The sequence below is a fragment of the Sebastes fasciatus genome, chromosome 2 (assembly GCF_043250625.1).
Source record: "Sebastes fasciatus isolate fSebFas1 chromosome 2, fSebFas1.pri, whole genome shotgun sequence".
NCBI classification, from domain to species: Eukaryota; Metazoa; Chordata; class Actinopteri; order Perciformes; family Sebastidae; genus Sebastes; species Sebastes fasciatus.
Genome location: NC_133796.1, coordinates 9413422 through 9437044, shown reverse-complemented (window position 1 = coordinate 9437044; position 23623 = coordinate 9413422). Strand labels below are relative to the sequence as shown.

The following is a 23623-nucleotide window of genomic DNA, read 5'->3' as shown; positions in this document are numbered from 1 at the left end:
AAGAAATGCTTTAAAGTCACAACCTCATGATTCGACAACTCATCTTATCTTACTCATTTATCCTGTGATGTCGTAAATTGTTGTAAAAAAGGTTGAAACCTCTACAGTCTACCCAACCAGACTGAATACTATTCTCTCAGTGATATTATGTGTAGGAATAACTGTTAGTAAGTCCTATGTTTTGAAGTTTCGATCTGATTATTAAAAAATGGGTAAACATAGTCCAGTTTATAGAAATACCCGGTGAATACATGTTTGGACAAAGCATGGGCCAAAACAGCCTACACCCCTCGATCTGCAAATTACATTCTTAAGTAGTGGTCATACATTAGTATTTTATAAGCATCAAGTTTATGAGTGTGTGTGTGTGTGTGTGTGTGTGCGTGTGTGTGTGTGTGTATGTGTGTGTGTGTGTGTGCATGAATAAGTGTATAAACTTAAAGGTCAATTCCAGCAGTCACATCAGCAGGTGTTTAGCATTGGGCTAGTCACAACAGGAAGTAGAGATCAGCTCGGGTACATTAACCTGTTACTGGTCATAAACAGATTGCTTAAGCGCCGTTCAGCAACATTTTGAATATGAACACTAAATCAAATGTCTTCCTGTCGTGTCAAAGATGTTAAAGCCCTGCTAGTACTACCAATCGTACGAACGGGTAGATTTATTTGGCTTGTGCACCTCATTTCTGAAACTTTCTACTCCTTGATTCAAGTGCTGGGAATACGAAAGATTTGCAAGTGTGGTAACACTTCATTTTACTGCTCCGCAAATTTCATGGTAATTAGGTGATAATTAGCAAGTAACCAATTTTAAATTTCTTTGTGATTACTGCCAAATTACCCCAATATTTACCTCAAAATCTATCAAAAATTAATTTATTATAAACATTATTTAATAATTATGTACCGCTATTTCCCAATAGCTGGCAATTTATTTAATACATTTCCAGGAAAAGAATACAAAGTTAATTCATATGCTTTATTCCCATGTCTGCTGGTAAATAGATAATAATTAGCAAAAAACTTATTTGAAATTTCTTTAAAAACTCCCTGAATCATTACATTAGCTACCAGGTTACTTTTGTGTAGACAATAAGTCACAGAATGGTGAGATTTGTGCCTGATCAGAAATGTCTTCTATTAGTTTTGCAGCGCAAAGCTGCTTCTCAAGCCTAAGGGCCCTATTTTAACCATAATATGCTATTTTAGCATATAATTATTAAATAATGTTTATAATAAAGTAATTTTCGATACATTTTGAGGTACAAATTGGGGTAATTTGGCAGTAATTTTAAAGAAATTTCAAATAGGTTACTTGCTAATTATCACCTAATTACAATAACATTTGCGGATCTGTAAAATGAAGTGTTACCACAAGTGTCAGTGTTGCATCTGAAGTGTGAATGTAAAGAAGGTTATAGTGGGAGGAGAAAACTGAAATTAGTCAAATATGAAGATCAGAAGACTGGGATGTGACATTTCTGAAGATGTAACAGATATTGAAAACTTACTAGTGTGTTTCTATGGTACAATAACTAGAGCAGGCACTTTGCAAATGCTTAATGCTGCAGTGACTGAACAGCGGGCTGTCTAGCAGCGTGACATAGGCAGACAATTTACACAACAGCTCCACCAAGAGTTAGGAAGGAGATCTTCTCTTTTCATCTCTACCTGTTTGTCTGTTTATTGTTGTCAGGGATATACATCAACAAATTGCAAACAGATTTAACTGAAATGTGCTGGACAATCAGCATTTGGCTAGACTCTTTATTGATCCCGAAGGAAATTTAGGCATCCAGTAGCTTAAACAACACGTCCCAACACCAGTACACCTTAAAAAGAGATAAAATCAAATAGAATAAAGTAAAATAAAATAAAAATAAGATAACATAAGTACAGCAGTGACGTGACAGTGTGCCAATGGTAGTGCACGAGTGCTGAATATAGTAGTGTATATTATAGTGTATAATACAGTAGTCTGTGGTAGTCTGTACAGTAATCTGGCATTTTCACCCAAAGAATATTACTGTTTCCATCAGTGCCTATGACATGCACTAATAGTAAAGTTGACATGCTAAATCATGTTGGTTGGCAGTGTTCAAACCTGGTAAAACAACAACCACATTTAGGATTGGATTGGACCAAACCTCATACATCTCTCACTAACATAAAAACACATTAAATCGTGGCCTGAACAACACCTAGAGCTTATAAATAAAACATCAAGCTTGTTAGTAAAGGATCTTTTAGCTAAAGCACAACAGCACTTTTTCATCAGCTGAACCGGCGCAATGCAGGAAGAAGTGGAGTGTTTCTAAATAAAGCAGTAATCATTGGGCTCTGCCAGGGTCATAAGGGAATAACTGTCAGAGCGGTATGATTGTTAAAGGCTCTGACTGAGAAGTGTTCACACCTTCAAGCTCAACCGATGCCACAAAACATCAGTTTTCTGGACTTTTCTCTTCCAGATCAGCTTTTTAACACTCAGAAGGGATGAGGTTATTTCAGCATAATCAGCGCAATGAAAGATGTGATGACATTTGAGTCTGGTCGCACCATGGTTATAAAATGAGCATAATGTCTCGAAATGTAGTCTGGCTGTGGTGAGAACAAAGTCTGTGTTCAGTTCCCATTAAATGTGGCTTGAAGCCTTTGTTGAACAAACCCTTGTCAAAATCATTTAACAACCTTAATCTGAAGTTTAAATCGGTGCCATAATTTTGACTCAAGCAAAACACGTTTCTATCCTAAATTTTGGAAGTCAGTAAACTCCAACAAAAGCAAAACTACAATTCCTTTATTGCACCAAAAAAACGAGGCCACGGTGCAGTGGTGCAAAGTAGTTACGACGGGCCGCGGTGCATGCTATTATGACGGGTCCTGGTGTGCACTAGTTACTAGTTATGAAGCACACACACACACACACACACACACACACAATTAGGCGTATATACTGCATATATTTTACCAACAATGTATTTCATTTTACAGTCGAATAAGTTACTATTGTTTTGGGAATAGCTCTCTCTACAGCCCCAACTGTCTATATTAACGCCCCTGCTCTGCTTATACAGTTTATGATTAATTCAAACACCGTTCCATTAATGCTGGCCATGTTCCTCTCATTATATTTATGCTTGTTGGTTTCATGAATCAACAACCTACGAGATAAAAGAAGGAGGGACAGTGATAATAGAAAAGAATAACAGCTCCATGGAGACAGCACATACTGCAATTACTTCTGTGTGCTGTTATTGTCATAATGGCTGATGGATTAAAGCTCTTACGTCATACGCTGTTCACACATCAGCAACTGAAGCAGCCCTGTCTGGACTCAGTTAGCTGCTTATTACTGTGAAGAACACATCAGCATAACTGTACTACACAAATGTTATGTATTTAAAATGAAGTGACAGGCTAAAGACCCCTGTCTTCCAAGAAAGCTACAGACTAATATTTATTATACTATTTGTAGAAATGGATTCCAGTGGTGGCTCCGAAGGATTGTTTCTGACTCGTGTGATCCAAACATTTCCAAAAGCTCCAGAGCCTTTTTAAAATGTATTGAAAAAAGAAAGATGTAATCATTTCCAAAATTCAAAACATTTTATCCAACAAAATATTCTGCTTCAATTCATACTTGTTGCCGTTTAGCCTTTCAAAAACTACTTTTCACTGCGGTCAAAAAACTATTTGCTCTCCAGCTTGCCACACACAAAGGGAGGCATGCAGAACGCACCTAACGGGGCGGTCTAGCAGCAATCTAACGAAACTGACAGGTTAATTTCATTAAAGAAAGTTTATTCAATAAAAAAAAAAGGCTAACTCATTTAATCTGATGAATCACTTTATTGAAATTGAAAATTTTGTAAAAAAAATATGATGACAGACATTGTATGAGTTGAGCGTGAGCGGCCTGGAGTGGCTTTGAGTGGGGCAGTGGAGACCGCTACACACGATACCGGCAAAAACGCAACTACTGTAGGCTACTGCATCACTAGTTAGTCACAAGGTGATAAGACATATAATAAAAACTTTAGAGACCGTGTTCAAGCAGTCATTATACATTCTGGACAAAAATATGTCCATTGTTGTTCTTTAACCTATTCAAGTAGTTTTAGTAGATTAAATTGAACCAAACCATAAAGGTTCAGTAGGCGAGATTGGAGCAAATATGATTAAAAAAAGTTATTTTTATAAAACGGTCGTGACAGTAGTACATGAAACAGGTAACCTGAAAAAAATCATTTGCCTCTGTGTCCTCCGGTGCTCCTAACGACATCTGCAAGATTTCACAGACCGGAGAAAAACAAGCAGGCAGAGTTGACCTGGGATCTGCTGTCCATCTGCTGTCTATGAGAGCCGGCTGTCAATCACTCAAGAACTCTTACCAAACGGTCAAACTAGGCAGCGCTGATCAAATATGAATTAATATTATGGTACGTTAATGCCTATTTCTCCCCTCAAATGTTCTCAGAATCATCTTGTAGTGCACGGTTTAGCTGTAAAATGAGAAGGTTTGTGACCCGGCAGCCATGTTGAGATATCTTGAAGGAACGCCAAGCGCCGGTCACATGACCGGAACACAGCCAATAGGAACGCTCTCTCTCTGAAATGACCTGTGATTGGTCAAAGTTTTCCGTCACGGGCTAGATTTTCTAAAGCCTGTTAACAGAGCCATGAGGAGGTGCAGAAGTCTAGTTTTCTCTCAGAACACTTGAATTACAACATGCTGAAAGGTTATTATGGAATTTTTGCCCAATGATGCCAAAAATATTCTGCCTACTGCCCCTTTAACCACAGAGGTGGCAGATCAAGAAAGACCCATACGAATGGTTTATAATGGTCAAAAAGATCATTTTGGAGACCAGAGAAACCACCCATTTAGCTGTTTAGGTATGAGGACTTGCTTCTTTAAAACACTTTGGCAGGACAAGATTGATTGTTGTTGTTGGGGTTTGAAAGAGTATTTTCAATTAAATTTAAATTCATCAAGCCCCTCTGAGATCACAAATCTATCTTGAGAGCATTGACTCAACGATGTGGGGAAAAAAGGAAAAATGTTCTTATTCTTATTAAAGTGAAGATTAATTAATGATGTTTCTTTAAGTGATTGACTAAAACACGTTGCTCCTTGTCTTCCTTGAGTAAAGACCCTCACAAACTCCACCCTCTGCTAATTACCTCCAACCCAAACAGCATGCACCTTTGCGTTACCCATGGCAACCGCACTCTTCATTGCTTCCTATGCAGCTACTCAGACAAAATACAAAAATGAATCTTGCAGCTATAAGAGATTGGAAAATTCAACAGGAGCGTGTCTGTTTGTGTGTGTATGTGTGTGTGTTTTGGCGGGATAGCTGTGGTGACCACTAGGCCGCACAGCTGCAGTCTGACCTATAGTTAAAGACGCAGCAGCAGCTCCACTACCTCAGTACATCTCCATTACAATTATAGCTTCAGTAAGCTGCAGCCATCTCAGGATTCGGTCTATCACTCTGCAACAGAACAACTCCCCTCTCACCATCCTCGCCCTGTCAGCCCAGACACTAACATTGTTCAATGTCAATCTGAGTCTGGCTGGGAGACAAGGTGACAGGGAACAAGCATTAGACAATCAGTCCTTAATGATCACTTCAAGAAAGCCTTTGTCCTTCTGTTCCATAACCGAAGACGAGGTGTGTCATTTCGCAAACACACATGGATAATTTAGTAGCTCTACATGCCCAAAGCATGCTCTCAACAAGCATGGCAAATTGTATTGTAGCACTATAAGCAATAAACAGGTCCACTGTGGTTTATTTCAGTAGAATTGATAAATGGCATCTTGGTGTTGGTTGCAGCTCTACAAAGGGATTATGGATGTGAGCGGAGTGCTGCTATTAGCAAAGTACTCCTACTGTGCACCAATGCCAGACTTCACCCTCTATGTGCTTTAAACAGAAAAAAAAAAAACTTCCAGAGAGAAGCTGGAGAGCAATGGGTACAAAAACAGCAGCTACTTATGTAAAGGTCGCCATGTAATCACCACCAATCAATCAGTGCCAATGCCATGCTTCTTCTTAGTACTTTTACTTTTTTCTTGAAACTACTGAGCCATTACAAGGAAGTAGGAGTTATAAAAGACTTTGTCGCAACATGACCCTTACAAGGAAATACAGCACATGTGCCTTTCCTCCAACCTCTAATGACAGCTACCAAGGAACAAGTAACAAAAGAGGAAACAGAGAATCAGCCATGATCCTCTCTGGTCCTCTCTGCTGGATGCAGCAGACTCAGAACCACTCCTGAACCTGATGGGGAACCAAGGGATAATTAAATACTAATACCGAAATGTGTTTATCTGTATTCACGGGCTTAAGCATTAATTATGCATGAGGTTCCAAGTGTGTACGCCATTAACATAAAATAATGTCAGCAATTTACACTGCTTGTTTTTTCAGTGTCTGAAAACAGACAGATTAAGACTGCTGCAAACACAACACGCTTGTAAGGAGGAAGACTGAATTTAGATCAAAATTACAATTGCATGAGTGTTTCACCATGCTGAAACAATTTCTGAATAAACACAAGTTTACCCTGCTTTTAAAGCTGAAGTACGCTGAAAGGTTATTATGGAATTTTTGCCCAATGATGCCAAAAAATATACTGCCTACTGCCACTTTAAGCAGGAGATATACGCCTACAAATGATGGTTGCGTTGCGTATCCTGCATCTGTGCATTGTTTGTGTACGTCCTCAGAAATTAATGCTGCACATTATTGCGAAAAGTTTTAAAGACAAGCTAATAGTCTGCAATAACCTGTATCTGTACGATGTGTCATTGCAGCTACCATGACAAATATGCTGGTCAACATAGCTGGCGACAGATCAGTACCATTTTAGAAGTCGACATGCTTGATTTAGGGGCTCTCTCTCTCGGAAATGACTTGTGATTGGCCAAAGTCTTCCGTCATGATAGATGCTAGATTTTTTAAAGCTTGAGAACAGAGCCATGAGGAGGTGCAGAAGTCTAGCTTTCTCTCAGAGCACTTGAATTACAATATGCTGAAAGGTTATTATGGAATCTTTACCAATGATGCCAAAAAATTGTTGCCTACTGAAGCTTTAATTAGTCCAGGTCTGTTCCTTTAGACATTCTAAACCATAACACTATACATACTAATTTCAATGAATTATAAATGGAATCTACAAATATTGTACACAAAAATTATTACAGATATATTCTTAACTCTCTATAAAACCCTTTCTCAAACAGTTCTCATTACATTCTTAATCCTTTCCATCAGTTTCAACCAATTGTAATGTATCCGTCACAAAATACTGAACTCATTCAATCCCACAACAAATTCTAAATGTAGTGCGAATGAATGAATGAATCAGGTGAAAGAAATGATATCAGAACTATTTGTCAAAATGCGGATACACTAGAGACTTCAGCTGCCTTTATCAAGATCATTCTTCTCTGAATCTGAAGGCTCAATCCCCTCCTGAGCGTCTCGGGCAGTGCTGCCTCTCTGGAGGCTACGCAGAACTCAGCAGGCAGGTGACAATCACAACCTATGAGCAAGTCTGCTGCTATAGCACAAGCAGAATACAAAGCAGTGGATCAGAGAGAAAAGAGAGTGAGGCAGAGATAGATTTTTCTTCTGTGTGGAGGTGAGAAGTTTGACTTCAGCCGAGTGGATCGCTACTTGGCTGAACTCCTAATGCTCTAGCTGAGAACAGGGGAAACATGATTTTTTAAAAAACACAAAAGGACAGGAACTCACCACTAATTACACTTATAGTTTCAAATTTTTTGCTGTGGCTGGTAAACTAGTCTACTCCAGCTGCCATTATTTGGAGGTCAGTCAGTCAGGGCTTCACCCACATGCATCCCAATGACTCACAACGTCCGGGATAGGGTGCATGTTTGGTAAATCTGGCCAGCAGGGCAGCAGTTTGTGCTGTCGTAAAGTCGTTGCAAGTGCCGTGAGTGATGTGTTTGGTAGTGTGTGTGTGTGATTTGTCATTACGATGCCCTCGGGGCAGAGCAGGACAGGATCTTCTAACAATCTGATTAGCTAGCTTTCATTTGATAGCAGCAGGCCCAGAGACTGAGCTAAAAACAGACATACCAACGGGGGAATAAAGGGGAAGCGGTAGATTGTTTCAGGGGCAAAGAAGTACCAGTCAAGTTTTTCCAAGGCTGTCACACTGCAGCAGTAAGAATATCGTAAAATAATATCTTCCTAAAAATCGGTCCCAACTCAAATGGTTGGCTACATGACATTTGCATAAAGCAGCATATTTGCCCACTTCCATGTTGATAAGAGTACACAGCAAAATCGACAGTGTTAATCCAACACTTAGAGTCAATTTTAACACTAAGTCAGTGAACATATGGTCCCTATCTACAGAGTGTTAAAATAACACTGGACATAGTGTTGAATTTTCAGAGTCAATTCAACTCTAGAAAGAGTTAATATTTTACACTACACTACACTGAGAAGTGTTACTCAAGTTTTACACTATGACGAAAATAACACTCAGTGTTATTTATAGTTGACACTGAATTTTTAAGTGTTAATCAGAATTAACTCTTATTAATTTACTCTTCATGAGTGTTAAACCAACTTAACACTAAGTGTTGATTAAGAAATTACTCCAAACAGTGTTGATTTTTGAATGACTCCTGCCAGTGTTAAAACATATTTACTCGTGTACTTACTCCCTTTAAGTGTTATTCTTACCCAACACCAAGTATTACTTGTTCTTTCACAATAAGAGTCCTGATTTTACAAAATACTGGCATCTCATCAGCTACCTCAACACATACAATAAGCTCTTTTCTAATAAAATGCATTCTTCAACAGAATTAGTTTTGAGTGTTTTGCATTTTCTACTTTACCATGTCCACCTGATACTTAAAACAGGTAAAACTAAAAATGTTTGCAGGGGGGAAACAATAAACACCATTATATCCATGTCTTAATACAAATTTATTAAAAATAAAGACATTAATCCTCAGGTCAAATGTAGTTTGAGATGTGCTCACACCAACACGAGCTACATAACAATAAAACTTCACTTTCAGTTTAAGAGATGAAAAGAAAAACAGGGTTCTTAGAAGACATGGTATATTTCAAATTGTAAAATCTTAACTATTTTCTCTTAACAATGAAAAATATTGTTTAAAGTGCATTTCAGAGGATACACATAGAGGATAATTCCAGCTATTTTCAACCCAGAACAAACTTCACTATCATCTGGAATCTACCAACCGATTCATACCAAAATATTATCGAATTGGCCACTGAATGAGTTGTGATGTGAGAGTGCACCTGCCTTCATGTGTGTTTGTGTTGATTTTAGTAATTGGCCAAATTCAGAATTTTTTTTCCCCAGTGGTGAGACATATTTGGCTTTAGAAGATTTGACTATATGTTCATACATTATACTGCTGCTGCCAACTCAAGTGCCAAAAAATAAATACATTTTTCATTTGAAACACTATTCAAACATGCTAAAATGGCTTTAAAATATTCCATCTATAACACTATGTGGAGTGCAGTTAGATTTACTATTGGACTTTCAACTTCCCAGAGATTAGTGGGTTTTCTATTCCAGCAGGTGTTCAAATTACATTTTTAAAAGAAGAGATTTGCCGATTTACAACCTTATCTCAATCTATCCGCATATAGTGTGAAAAACGCCAAACGATGTCGCTGTGCCCCAGAGAATGTCTACAACAAATGCGGGCATTTTTCATACTATATGCAGATAGACTGAGATAGGTTAAAAATTAGCAAATCTCTCCTTTAAGAAAAGTGACAGCTCTAATAGCTGAATTGTAAAGATCTTGGTTGGAATCTATCAGTATGGTGGCAGTTGTCTGTAGGTTGAATAACAATAACTCCTTTTCAACCATCACTAAAATACAACAAACCACCCTTAGGGAAATACAAATGACGACAGAAAATTCCATTAGGATATATATGGAAGCAGGATTACCTCAGCCAGACAACCAACAACTTTTGATCTTGCTAAATGGTAATGATCAATAAATTACTTTACTCTGTTATCAAATATTCAAGTTGGGTTTCATAAATTAAATTTCATACAAACAGCCAAATTCCTTAAGGCCATCGCATCCTGCTACCTAGATTACCCCCTAGAGGATACATTGCAAACATCAACATCTTAAATTTTGCCTAAAACGCCACTTAAATGATCCATAAAGGTCCATATGAAAAATCGTCAACTTTGAATTAACACTAAAAACACTGGTCAAGGCAGCATTAGATGGCAATATGGAACTATGAAAAGGGAGGAATCTGTTGTTCCATATGCCATTTGAACATCCACTGGTCTGAAGTAGAGCAACTCTTGAACATCAAACACCTTAAGTGCCTGTAATGGCTTAAACACAATTTTAAATGCATGGTAATGTTCATCAAAACAAATGGTTTCTACACCAGAGCCAGTAAGTATTACTTGTTCATCTTTCACAATAAGAGTCCTAATTTTACAAAATACTGGCATCTCATCAGCTACCTCAACACATACCAGGCTGAAGACATCTGAATTACCCATGAGTTTCAGTCATTTCTGCTGCAAGGATGTTAATCATCTGTCGCCGTGAGGAGTCAGTCAGACCTTTCGTCCGGTTGTATTCCTTGACAATAGAGTCTCCATCAGGTTTCTTGGCCAGCGCAGATTCAACCAACTGTGAAACGACAGAAGACAAGACAATATTCACTAAAAATTAAATAATCTTGGAGAGCTGACAGTAAATACACAGGAAAATAATATCAAAAGTGTGCAATCCTCAAAGGAAGCTATCACAACATACATTTTACACATCAACTTACACGTTTGGCATCTTGATCTTCCTTCTGCCGTTTTCTGGAAGGGCTGTAATCATCATCTAGAATGACTGTATCATCAGAGTCGCAGGATACAAATTTCAGGATGACCGTATCATCAGGGCGGCAGCCTGAAAGATCCAGCACTGAATTGGTTACGACATCAAGCAGTGGACTGGCGGACGAAGTTGTCCCCTCGGAAGAGCCGGACGAACTTGTTCCCTGGGAATCTACGTGTAGTTCAGGAAAGAGAGGGAAGAGAGAAAAATAAACACCTACCATTTGTCAGTTTATCACAACCTTAACGTGTAACTGAGTCTTATTCAATATTCATTGGACTATGCTGAAAGAAATGGGAATTAAGATAGAAGTTTACCGTTGTCAAATGTGATAGTAAATACACCAGCGTTGGGCTGCTGTGCTACTTCTTCAAAGACGTCTGTATCCACCTCAGTTCCCGTCTCATCATATACTCTGATGCCTTTGGTGACGGGTGGGATGGAGAACTTCAGGAAAGCTTAGGGAAAAAACACAAACAGGGAGTCATACCATATGATACCATACCACCAATCTGATCATGCTGTCTGGCAACTTTCATTAATCATCTTAAAAAAAAGTTGTCCCTAGATACCAGTTAGGTGAGAAACAAACTCAACTAAGCCGACCAATACAAGTCAGCCCTTGATTGCTGTGACCTCTGGAAATGCCCAAAAGGTAGCTTGCCAGAAAGTGAGATATGGAAATTATTTTCAACCAACAGAACAATGACGTGCATCATCAAGGGTGTGACTGATGGCTTACCAGCATTCAAGAATTCCTCCAAGCTCGGTTCACTGATCCTGACATATTTCTGTTCGTTATTGATTTTGTTTTTAATCAACATGATGGTATCTGTAAAAGCAAAACTGAATTTGTGTTATGATCTACAACACAAAGTTACTCTGACAGTAGCATCAGCTCCTGTTGGCATAATCGTATTGTTCGATTTGGGCTTTAAAAATCACAATCAGAATTTGTCTAATTTCAAATTCAAAGTAACTGTCTGGACTGAGTGGAGTCTCTGAGACGTGCAAGCAGAAACCATTTTGACATGTGTGTAAACATAGACTAATGTTAATATTAACTTATCTAAAATGATACTTACCATCACTGGACCACAGCACATAACGGGGATATCTGAAAAAACAAGTAGAACAATTTCATGTAACATTAAAAGGAATACAGGGGAAATAAAGTCAGTTAGCTTATATCAGGGAATTACAGAAGACTTGTTGACAATTAAGAACTAGCACAATGCGTTGCCATCAGCCTCACAGCAATCTGCCATTCTACCTCTTCTACAGTTCTGCTGTGAGACATGATGATATAGCAGGGTTTTACAGCATGGAAGATGTTTTAGTGGTGATCAAAGACAAACCAGGAACACCAAAATGTGTAAAAACAGCCATTTCAATTCTTGATAAACAGTCTCTCAATTCTGATCACAAAATATTGCGTTAATATTAATATCATGCTCCTAAGTAGCAATAAGTAAAGTTATTTTTAAATGACATTCTTTGCTTGTGTTCTCTTATATTATGATGAAATCAATCAGCAATCACAACTTTGTGTTTACCCGCCACGTGTTAGCTGTTAGCCCCGGATAGCTTGTTAGCTAGTTAGCTAGTTCAGCCAACTCCCTACACATGCAGTCTTTGTGTTTTACTGTAATCTATGGACATTAATAAGAACACAACTGTCACTGCTCCACATTGCGACTTGCCGACATTACAAGTATAGTTTGACATTAGCTGGTTAGCGTTAATTGGCTTAATGTTGCTGACACATTTTAGCTAGCCTTCCACATGGTCACGTTAGCTCTGTGTAACTCAGTATTTTAAGACACAAAACCAGCTGGAGTGTTGAACAACAATATAAAGTTATCCTTAAATGCTGCTTCTGCTGAAATGCTCAAATTTGGTTTAATAAGTGATTAAGAGAAACTTACCTCAGTCTTTCAACGAGTGCTAAATGGCGCTGAGAACATCTTGGTCCGTTTTGAAATGAGGAGGAGGAGGAGAGGAGCTCTCCAGAGTACAGAGTGCTCTGTACTCTCCAGAGTACAGAGTGCTCTCCAGAGTACAGAGTGTTCTGTACTCTCCAGAGCGCTCTGTACTCTCCAGAGTACACCAGTCTTGTAACTCTGAACACTTTCACCAACACTGGGGTGTATCTTACTCTAGCTGTTGTTGTAATAACTCTGAAAGAGTCCATGGACTTTGACAATGTATATTTTACACCGAACATTTTTAACTCTGAATATTTTCACCTACACTGGAGGGTATGTAGGCCTGTGGGAAGACACCCAAAATTTTGAGATACCCCTACCGGAGGTAGAACAAAGCACAACAATGATTTTCATATTCTCCTAGGTCTCCCATATATGAAATGGATTCTTGTATAAAAATATTTTACTGCAAAAATGGTTAAATTGACAGATATTGTGACATAACCCATAAATAGAAAAAGCGCAAAATGAAGCCAGGCCGAATGGGAGATGGTACACCAAAGCTCATGTAATTTCATAATGCTAGCTCTGATTGATCCCAAATTTGATGTGATAATGGCCAGGGGGTTCCTCTACATGTGTGAAGAAACAGAATGTGAATATATTGATGTGTTGAGGAAATACAGTACTACAAACACATAAGTACAATAAGCGGAAGTATCAAATTTGAAGGTCTATGATGAATGTATTCATTTACTTTTAGTTAGCTTTGGCTGGGATTGTCCTAGAAACACCAATCAGGATTTTCTGGAATGGTATGACTGTGCTGAATCCAGCAATATATGATATGTAGCTGTAGCAGGTATAGTCAATGGTCTACATTAAGTTAGCGAAGTCAGCTGCCATAGTTAATTGCATCCCGGGGGCCAGAGCGGGCGACATTGAATCTGTTTTGAAACTGCTGGCTAAGGATAAACGTAAATACAGTAAGATTGTTATTCACGTCGGCGGTAATGACACCCGGTTACGTCGATCGGAGGTCACTAAAGTTAATGTCCAATCGGTGTGTGCATACGCAAAAACAATGTCGGACTCCGTAGTTTTCTCTGGTCCCCTCCCCAACTTGACCAGTGACGACATGTATAGCCGCATGAAGTCATTCCACAGCTGGCTGTCGTGGTGGTGTCCAGCAAACGATGTGGGCTTCATTGACAATTGGAACCCTTTCTGGGGAATTCCTGGTCTGATTAGGAGAGACGGCATTCATCCTACTTTGGATGGTGCGGCTCTCTTATCCAGAAATCTGACCAAGATTGTTGGTGGAACAAATCCATGACAAACCAGAGGTCATTCCAGGACGCAGAGCTGTAGTCTTACACACTTCTCTGCGCTTCCATTAGAGCAGTTACCCACCCATAGCTTAACCCCAAACCTAACTGAGACTGTGTCTGCCCCACCTAAATTAATTAAATCAAAAGTAAACAGAAGAGGAGTTAAACATAATAATCTAATAAAATCTAACACTAGCACTGCAATAAAGCAACAAAACAGGAGAATTAAATGTGGACTCTTAAATATCAGATCTCTGTCATCTAAAGCTCTACTAGTAAATGATTTAATATCAGATAATCACATTGATTTATTTTGTCTTACTGAAACCTGGCTGTGTCAGGAAGAATATGTCAGCCTAAACGAATCCACTCCCCCGAGTCATATTAATACTCACATTCCTCGAGACACCGGCCGAGGAGGTGGAGTTGCAGCCATCTTCGACTCGAGCCTATTAATAAACCCTAAAACTAAACTAAATTATAACTCATTTGAAAGCCTTGTTCTTAGTCTTTCACACCCAACCTGGAAAGCACTACAGCCAATTTTATTTGTTATAGTGTACCGCGCTCCAGGCCCATATTCTGAATTTCTATCTGAATTCTCAGAGTTTCTATCAAGCTTAGTCCTGAAAACAGATAAAGTCATTATAGTAGGTGATTTTAATATTCATGTGGACGTTGATAATGATAGCCTCAGTACTGCGTTTATCTCTTTATTAGATTCAATTGGTTTCTCGCAGAACGTGCATAAGCCCACTCACCGCTTTAACCACACCCTCGACCTTGTTATGTCATATGGCGTTGAAATTGAACATTTAATTGTTTTTCCACAGAACTCTCTTTTATCAGACCATTATTTAATCACTTTTGAATTCTTATTACTAGACTATACACCATCAGATAAAAGTGTGTACACTAGATAACTATCCGATAGTGTTGTAGCTAAATTTAAGGAAGCGATTCCATCAGCATTAAATTCAATACCATGTCTCAATATAACAGAGGACTCGTATGTTAATTTTAGCCCTACCCAAATTGATCATCTTGTAGATAGTGCTACAGACTCACTGCGAATCACACTTGATTCTGTTGCCCCTCTAAAAAAGAAGTTAGTAAAACAAAGGAAGTCAGCTCCATGGTATAACCCTCAAACACGCAAATTAAAGCAAGCATCGAGGAAACTGGAAAGGATATGGCGTTCCACCAAACAGGAAGAATCTCATTTAGTCTGGCAAGATAGTCTTAAAACATATAGGAAGGCTCTCTGTGATGCCAGAGCAGCCCATTACTCATCATTAATAGAGAAAAATAAGAACAACCCCAGGTTTCTATTCAGCACTGTAGCCAGGCTGACAGAAAGTCACAGCTCTATTGAGCCATGTATTCCTACAACCCTCAGTAGTAGTGACTTCATGAGTTTCTTTAATGATAAAATCATAACTATTAGAGACAAAATTAATCACCTCCTACCGTCAACTGGTACCAATTTATCCTCAAACTTAGGAACCTTAGAAACAGCTGTACAACCTGATATATATTTAGACTGCTTTTCTCCTATCGATCTCCACAAATTAACCTCACTGATCTCCTCATCTAAATCATCTACCTGTCTCCTAGACCCCATCCCAACTAAACTGCTTAAAGAAGTTTTACCTCTAGTTAGCACCTCTTTACTGGATATGATCAATGTGTCTCTACTAACAGGCTATGTACCACAGTCCTTTAAAGTAGCTGTAATTAAACCTCTTCTTAAAAAACCCACTCTTGATCCAGAGGTCCTAGCCAACTATAGACCTATATCTAACCTTCCCTTTACCTCCAAAATACTCGAGAAAGTAGTTGCCAGTCAGCTGTGTGACTTTCTACAGAACAATCATTTATTCGAAGATTATCAGTCAGGATTTAGAGTGCACCATAGCACAGAGACAGCACTAGTGAAAATTACAAATGACCTTCTAATGGCATCGGACAAAGGACTTGTCTCTGTACTTGTCTTGCTAGATCTCAGTGCTGCTTTCGACACCATTGACCATGACATCCTATTACAAAGACTGGAACATTTAATTGGCATTAAAGGAACTGCACTAAGTTGGTTTAAGTCCTATTTATCAGATCGATCTCAGTTTGTACATGTCAACGATGAGTCCTCCATGTACGCCAAAGTTAGTCACGGAGTTCCACAGGGTTCTGTACTTGGACCAATTCTATTTACCTTATATATGCTTCCCTTAGGCAATGTTATTAGAAAACACTCCATAAACTTTCATTGTTATGCAGATGATACTCAATTATATCTATCAATCAAGCCAGACGAAACAAACCAGTTAACTAAACTTCAAGCATGCCTTAAGGACATAAAAACCTGGATGACCTGCAATTTCCTGATGTTAAACTCAGACAAAACTGAAGTTATTGTACTAGGCCCTGAGCACCTCCGAAACAAATTATCTAATGATATAGTTACTTTAGATGGCATTGCCCTGGCCTCCAGCACCACCGTAAGGAATCTGGGAGTTGTCTTCGACCAGGATATGTCCTTTAACTCTCACATTAAACAAACCTCACGGACTGCCTTCTTTCATCTACGTAACATTGCGAAGATCAGGCACATCCTGTGTCAAAATGATGCAGAAAAATTAGTCCATGCATTTGTTACCTCTAGACTCGATTACTGCAATTCCCTATTATCAGGCTGCTCCAATAAGTCTCTTAAGACTCTCCAGTTGATCCAGAATGCTGCAGCACGTGTTCTGACTAGAACTAGAAAAAGAGATCATATTACGCCTGTATTAGCTTCTCTACACTGGCTGCCTGTAAAATCCAGAATAGATTTTAAAATCGTCCTCCTCACCTACAAAGCGCTAAACGGTCAGGCCCCATCATATCTTAAAGAGCTCATAGTACCCTACTACCCCACTAGAGCACTGCGCTCACAGAATGCAGGGTTACTTGAGGTTCCTAGAGTCTCCAAACGTAGAATGGGAGCCAGAGCCTTCAGCTATCAAGCTCCTCTTCTCTGGAACCAGCTCCCAGTTTCAGTCCGGGAGGCAGACACCGTCTCTACATTTAAGAGTAGGCTAAAGACTTTCCTCTTTGATAACGCTTATACTTAAGCTGCTATAGGCATAGACTGCCGGGGGACTTCCTATGACACACTGTCATAAGGAACTTCCTATGACACACTGAGCTCCCCTCTCCTTCTGTATATACTCATGTCCCATGTCCATGTTGTTACTAACTTCATTCCTTCCCGGGAGTCCTTGTGCCTCCTTGTCTCGCAGCTAACCGTGGAGCGGGGTCACACCTGGAGTGAGGTCATACCTGGAGCGGGATCACACCAGGGAGTGAGGTTATACCTGGAGCATGGGTACACTTGGAGCAGGGTTTCACCTGGATCTTGGTGGTCTCCGGTATTGTGGCTGCATCTGCTGCCGCGTCGGTGCCTGCTTGACACCAACTGCTACCATCCCTAATTAACTACGTCTGTACGAGGGACTACCAATGCTAACGAGGGATTTCCAACACCTAATGACAATGTGGCAGCCTGGAGAATAACACTTCTCAATCACTGCCAAAGACATCAAGAGCTCCCAGCAAGCATGCTGATGCTGCAGGAACCAATGCACGGGCATCGATCGCAGGGACGTCCCACACCAATACACATGGACGTACTGAGGAGAGATGCTGGACAGTGCTGGCTTTCCGATAGTTGTATTATCACTCTTTCCATCCACCACTATTGGTTTTGTGTTATCAGCCCTACTTGTATTAGTTATTACAGCTGCTAGACTGCTATTGTGGCTGCTTCTATATCTCTCTCTCTCTATCTCTCTCTCTCTCTCTCACTCTATCTATCTGTCCCCCCAGCCGGTCTCGGCAGATGGCCGCCCGCCCTGCGCCCGGTTCTGCTCCAGGTTTCTTCCCAGTAATCGGGGAGTTTTTCCTGGCCACAGTGCGCTTGGTGGATCCTGTTGGGTCTCAAAACTATGGTGTACAGTCATAGACCTGCTCTACATATAAAGCGTCTTGAGATAACTTCTGTTGTGATTTGACGCTATACAAAAATAAATTGATTTGATTTTGATTTGATTTGATTAAGAAATGTATCACATGTTCCAAGCATAAAATGGGGGTAAATGGCATATCTGCAGTCAAAGGATACTTATTAATACACTTCAATCAGGTAGACACACCAGTTATTAAAAGTTTTGTGTAAACTTAAATTTAAGGAGTAAATAAATGTTCTTGATGCAATTGCAAGTAATAATTTGCACTTAAACCTTTAAGTAAGGGATAATGTACAGCGAGCCGGTCATTGTTGGGGAATAAACCTTGACAAGGTGATGCGGCACCCCGATGCAAAGCATCGCCCTGAAGGGGTTTATTTCACAACAATGACCCACTAGCTGTACATTATCCCGCTTATTACATGGCTAATTACTTCAGAAATCAATAATTTGACACAAAAACGATCCTCCAGAGTCCGAGATCAGAACTGCGCGCATAGCAACGGTCTGTTATACATAGCAACTGTCTGTTATACATAGCAACGGTCTGTTACACATTGCAACGGTCTGTTATAAAGAAATAACAGAGAGTAGAACGCCATGATTGACCGATCAGAATCGAGTATTCAACAAAGTCATGTAATAAGTATGAATATATAACACCCATATGAACATAAAACATTCCCTGGTCTATTTGTTTCTTGCTTTTTCCATCTTTTGAATGCAGCATGTCCATCCACATTATCTTCGGTCACAAAATGTGTCATGTTTGGACCGTCAGGAAAGGTGCACAAGCAAAACTCAGTTCACACTGAGAAATGCATTTGAATTTCATCACTGCAGTATGGGTGTGGGATGTTTCTGAGCTTTTGTGGAGCCGCTGGTTTCTGGAAGAACGTGGCCTCATGGATCCGTCTTCTGACTGTCTATTCTTTTCCAATGGGATTCCAGAGAAGTGCCTTTGGAAGATGGCTATGATGCCACATTGCTGGCTGATAGAGTATGGTCTAGACCTGCTCTATATGAAAAGTGTCTTTAGATAACTTTTGTTATGATTTGATGCTATATTAATACCTTGAATTGAATACATTGCTCTCAGAACATGTTGCTTGAAAGCATCTTCAGTCAGGGGATGTTGTGCCGCTTATTCATTGATTGTGGATGCCAAACTGCATCTCAGCTCATCAAGGCTAGTGCATGGACTCCTGTTCTCTTTTGTCCTCACAGATGGAGTAGTGCTGCACGATTATCAAAATTGCATCGATATGGCCTACTGCAATTTTCGAATCGCAGTATTTGTTAAAATCGCAATATTTGTTTACGGTAACTACTTGTTAAAGGTAACTACACCACCGAGCTCGCGTACCACTGGTGGTACGCAAGCTCGCCTAGTGTGAGAGGCGGCCCCTTGCGTAGTATGAGAGTTGTGTGGAAGAGTTTAAGTACCAGTTCTAGTGCTACCCCTTTGACAAAAGTCAACAATAAGTAATATTCTTATTAGGAATAAATTTGCCTCCTGCGTGAACTGTGCATTGCTAAATAGGGTAGGCCTACGCTACTGTATTTTAACATCGGTCATAATGGTGGTACTTGGAGAGCCAAATATTTTCTGAGGTGGTACTTGGTGAAAAAACTTTGAGAACCACTGTTAATAATAATAATAATAATAATAATACATTTTATTTAGTGGCGCCTTTCTGGACACCCAAGGACACCTTACAAAAATCTGTTAAAACATAGACAGATAAAAAACAATATAAAAACAACAGGACATGACAGAGACATATTTGTACAAACACATAGGATGGGTGATGATGAGTTCTAGAGAGAGTAGGCCAGTTTAAACAGGTGGGTTTTCAGGAGGGATTTGAAAGATGTGATATTGTCAGACTGCCGGATGTGTGGGGGGAGTGAGTTCCATAACCTGGGAGCAGAGCAGCTGAATGCCCTGGCTCCCATGGTGCTGAGGCGTGAGGTGGGGGTGGTCAGAAGTCCGGCTGATGATGAACGGAGGGAACGGGAGGGAGTGTACTCCTGGAGGAGGTCTGTGAGGTAGGTGGGGGCGAGGTTATGGAGGGCTTTGTAGGTGAGCAGAAGGTTTTTGTAGTCGATCCGGGATTTAACAGGGAGCCAGTGCAGCTGGATGAGGATGGGGGTGATGTGGTCGGAGGATTTGGTGCGGGTGATGATCCGGGCGGCAGAGTTCTGAATGATTTGGAGTCTGTTGAGTAGTTTGATGGGAATGCCAGAGAGGACAGCGTTGCAATAGTCGATCCGGGATGTAACAAAAGCGTGAACCAGGATTTCAGTGCTGGAGTGGGATAGTGATGGACGGAGTCTAGAGATGTTGCGGAGGTGGAAGAAGGCAGTCCGGGTGATGTTTTTTATGTGAGATGAAAAAGAGAGTGTGCTGTCCAGGGTGACCCCAAGACTCTTGACATGGGTGGAGAACGGTACTGGGAAACCATCAATGGTGATGTTTTGAGCAGTGGTGTGTTGAGTTTTGGAGATGTTGTTCTTGGAGCCGATGAGCAGGGCCTCAGTTTTATGGCTGTTGAGTTTTAAAAAATTCCTGCTCATCCAGCTCCTGATGTGTTGAAGGCAGGTGGTGAGGGAGGCGGGTGGCAGGGCTGCAGTGGGTGCAGTTGAAATATAGACCTGTGTGTCATCGGCATAGCAGTGGAATCGGACATTGTGATGACGGAGGATAGTGCCAAGGGGAAGGAGGTAAATGATAAACAGGAGTGGACCCAATACTGACCCCTGGGGGACACCCAGTGAAACAGCGGAGCACCTTGACCTGTGATTACCCAGTTTCACAAATTGTAGTCTGTCGGTGAGGTATGAGGAGAACCATGTGAGTGCAACACCGGTGATACCAATATCAGTCAGACGTGTGATGAGTAGTGGGTGGGAGATGGTGTCAAAGGCAGCAGTGAGGTCGAGGAGGATGAGGATGGTGAGCAGTCCAGAGTCAGCTGCACGGAGGAGGTCGTTGGTGATTTTGACCAGGGCTGTTTCAGTACTGTGTTTGGGGCGGAAACCAGATTGGAAGGGTTCATGGAGGTTGTTTGAGTTGAGGTGGGACTGAAGTTGGGCGGCGACCACTCTCTCAAGGGTTTTGGAGATGAAGGTGAGGTTGGAGATGGGCCTGTAGTTGTTCAGATCAGCTGGGTCAGCACCGGGTTTTTTGAGGGTTGGTGTAATTGCAGCAGTTTTGAGGGTGGGGGGTACAATACCAGTGGTGAGGGAGGAGTTAATGATTCTTGTGATCATGGGGGAGATGGAGGGCAGACAGGCTTTGACGAGGATGGTGGGGAGGGGATCGAGCTGACAGGTGGTGGGTTTGGCTTTATGAATGAGCTCAGTGATGGTTAATTCCGTTGTGGGTGTGAAGTTAGAGAGGGTGCTGATGAGTGGTTGGCAGGAGGTTGACATCCAGGGTGGGTCACATGGGGAGGTGCAGGATGAGGCCAGCTGTTGGTGGATGGTGTTGATTTTGTTTTCAAAGAATTCCAGAAAGGCAGTGCAGTGATCAGTGGAGGTATTTTGGGGGAGGGTTCTCGGAGGCTGAAGAAGGTGGTTTACTGTTGAGAAGAGGGTTCTGGTGTTACCTTGACCGGTACTGATGAGGTTGGAGTAGTAGGAGGATTTGGCGGTGGAGAGAGCGTTCTTGTAACGGTGGAGGTGTTCTGTGTAGAGTTGGATGTGCACTGAAAGTCCAGTCTTTTTGTATAACCGCTCTAGTTGACGGCCGGTGGTTTTGAGATGGCGGAGGTCAGCGGTGTACCAGGGAGCGGTGTGGGTGAAGGAGACTGTGCGGGTTTTCACGGGAGCCAGGGTATCCAGGGAAGAGGAGAGACAGTTGTTGTAGTGATTCACCAGTTCAGCAGGGGAGGATGATGGGGGAGGACTGGAGGAGGAGTTAATAAGGGTGATGAGATCTGTGGGGTTGATATGCTTGATGTTTCTGATTTTGGATAGGGGGGCGTAGATTTCAAACAGGATGACTTTGTGGTCAGAGATGGGGAGGTCAGCATTAGCGAGGTTATGAGGGGTGATACCAGTGCAGCAGATTAGATCAAGTATGTGTCCTTTGTTATGGGTTGGGAAATTGACATATTGGGTGATATCTAGACATTCAAGGAGTGAGGTGAAATCATTAGTAAAACCAGAAGAATTGTCAATGTGGATGTTGAAGTCTCCTAGAAGGATGACAGTAGGGGACATGGCACACACAGAGGTTAATAATGCTGACAGTTCAGTGATAAAGAGGGCAGAGGGCTTTGGGGGTCTGTAGATGGTGATAATGATGATGGGTGTGGAGCCTGTGAGTTGTATGGCTAAGCATTCAAAGGTGGAATGAGGGGGGACGGTGACTGTACAGACTTTAATGCTGTCACGATAAAGTACAGCAAGACCGCCCCCCCTCCCTGAAGCACGGGGTTTGCTGGTGTAATTAAAGCCAGGTGGGACAGCTTCATTGAGCTGGGAGAAATCGTTTGGCTGTTGCCAGGTCTCAGTGAGGCATAAGAAGTCCAGTTTGTTGTCCATAATAAATTCATTAATCAGCAAACCCTTGCTAGTGAGGGATCTAATGTTAAAAAGAGCCAGTTTTAAACAGACAAGTGGTGCATAGGTGGCTGCTTTGTGCAGGGGGGACAACACACTATGATTGACAGGACGGGTGGCAGTGCGAGGGGGGCGGGGCTTAGTGGACCAGAAGGAGGGAATGCTTGTGTTGTTGTTGTTGTTGTTGTAGTGCTTGGTGGACTGAAAGTTCCGTCTTGATCCACGATGCACGTATCTGGGTCGTTTGAGGATGTCCCGATGTGAAAGCAGAGCTGGAGGGATCGTGTAGTGGGATCGGAGAGACAGCAGCTCCGTTGCAGAGTATTTCAGCGGCAGGGTGGCGCTTGTGACGGTGAAACACAGAGCGATCCAGATGAGGAGTTTGATGCCCAACATGATGAAGTGGAGAGTTGTAGAACACTATAATCCAACAGTTTTGTAATCCAGATGATGATGATGATGAGGCTACGAAGCCAGCCAGGTAGAGGTGGAGCGGTTGAGTGTGTTGGCTGTAGCCGTAGCGCTGCAGGCTACACCCGGGCGAGGAGACCAAAACACGCCACCGAGACGTGCAGCCGGTTAGCAGGTTAGCTGGTTAGCCAGTGGGCGAGACCACACACTGTGCTGTGAACCACAGGATCACTTGGAACCCAGGAAAGCAGGCAGGATAGGCAGCAGACAGCTTCGACCAGGCGTGTGCCAGATCAGGGAATCCAGCCATAGTAAGCACAGGGGAGACCCGACAGTCCCATACAGGTGAGCCCCTTTACCGGCGAAATTAGCTGCAGGCTACCGGGTGTAAAGTAAAACACAGTAGCGCCAAACACACATGAACAACCAAGCTCTTGCACTACTTCTGCCAAGAAGCAGACAGTC

General features: G+C 41.3%; 1 protein-coding gene and 1 long non-coding RNA gene across 2 annotated transcripts in view; both read right to left on the bottom strand.

Moving 5' to 3' along the window:
* The window catches only part of LOC141783438 (ATP-binding cassette sub-family C member 12-like), a 247760-nt gene that overhangs the window by 28940 nt on the left and 195197 nt on the right, over window positions 1-23623 (bottom strand). The gene's annotated exons all lie outside the window — the stretch shown is intronic.
* LOC141783553 (uncharacterized) overlaps window positions 1-23623 on the bottom strand; it is a 34462-nt gene that overhangs the window by 2002 nt on the left and 8837 nt on the right. The gene's annotated exons all lie outside the window — the stretch shown is intronic.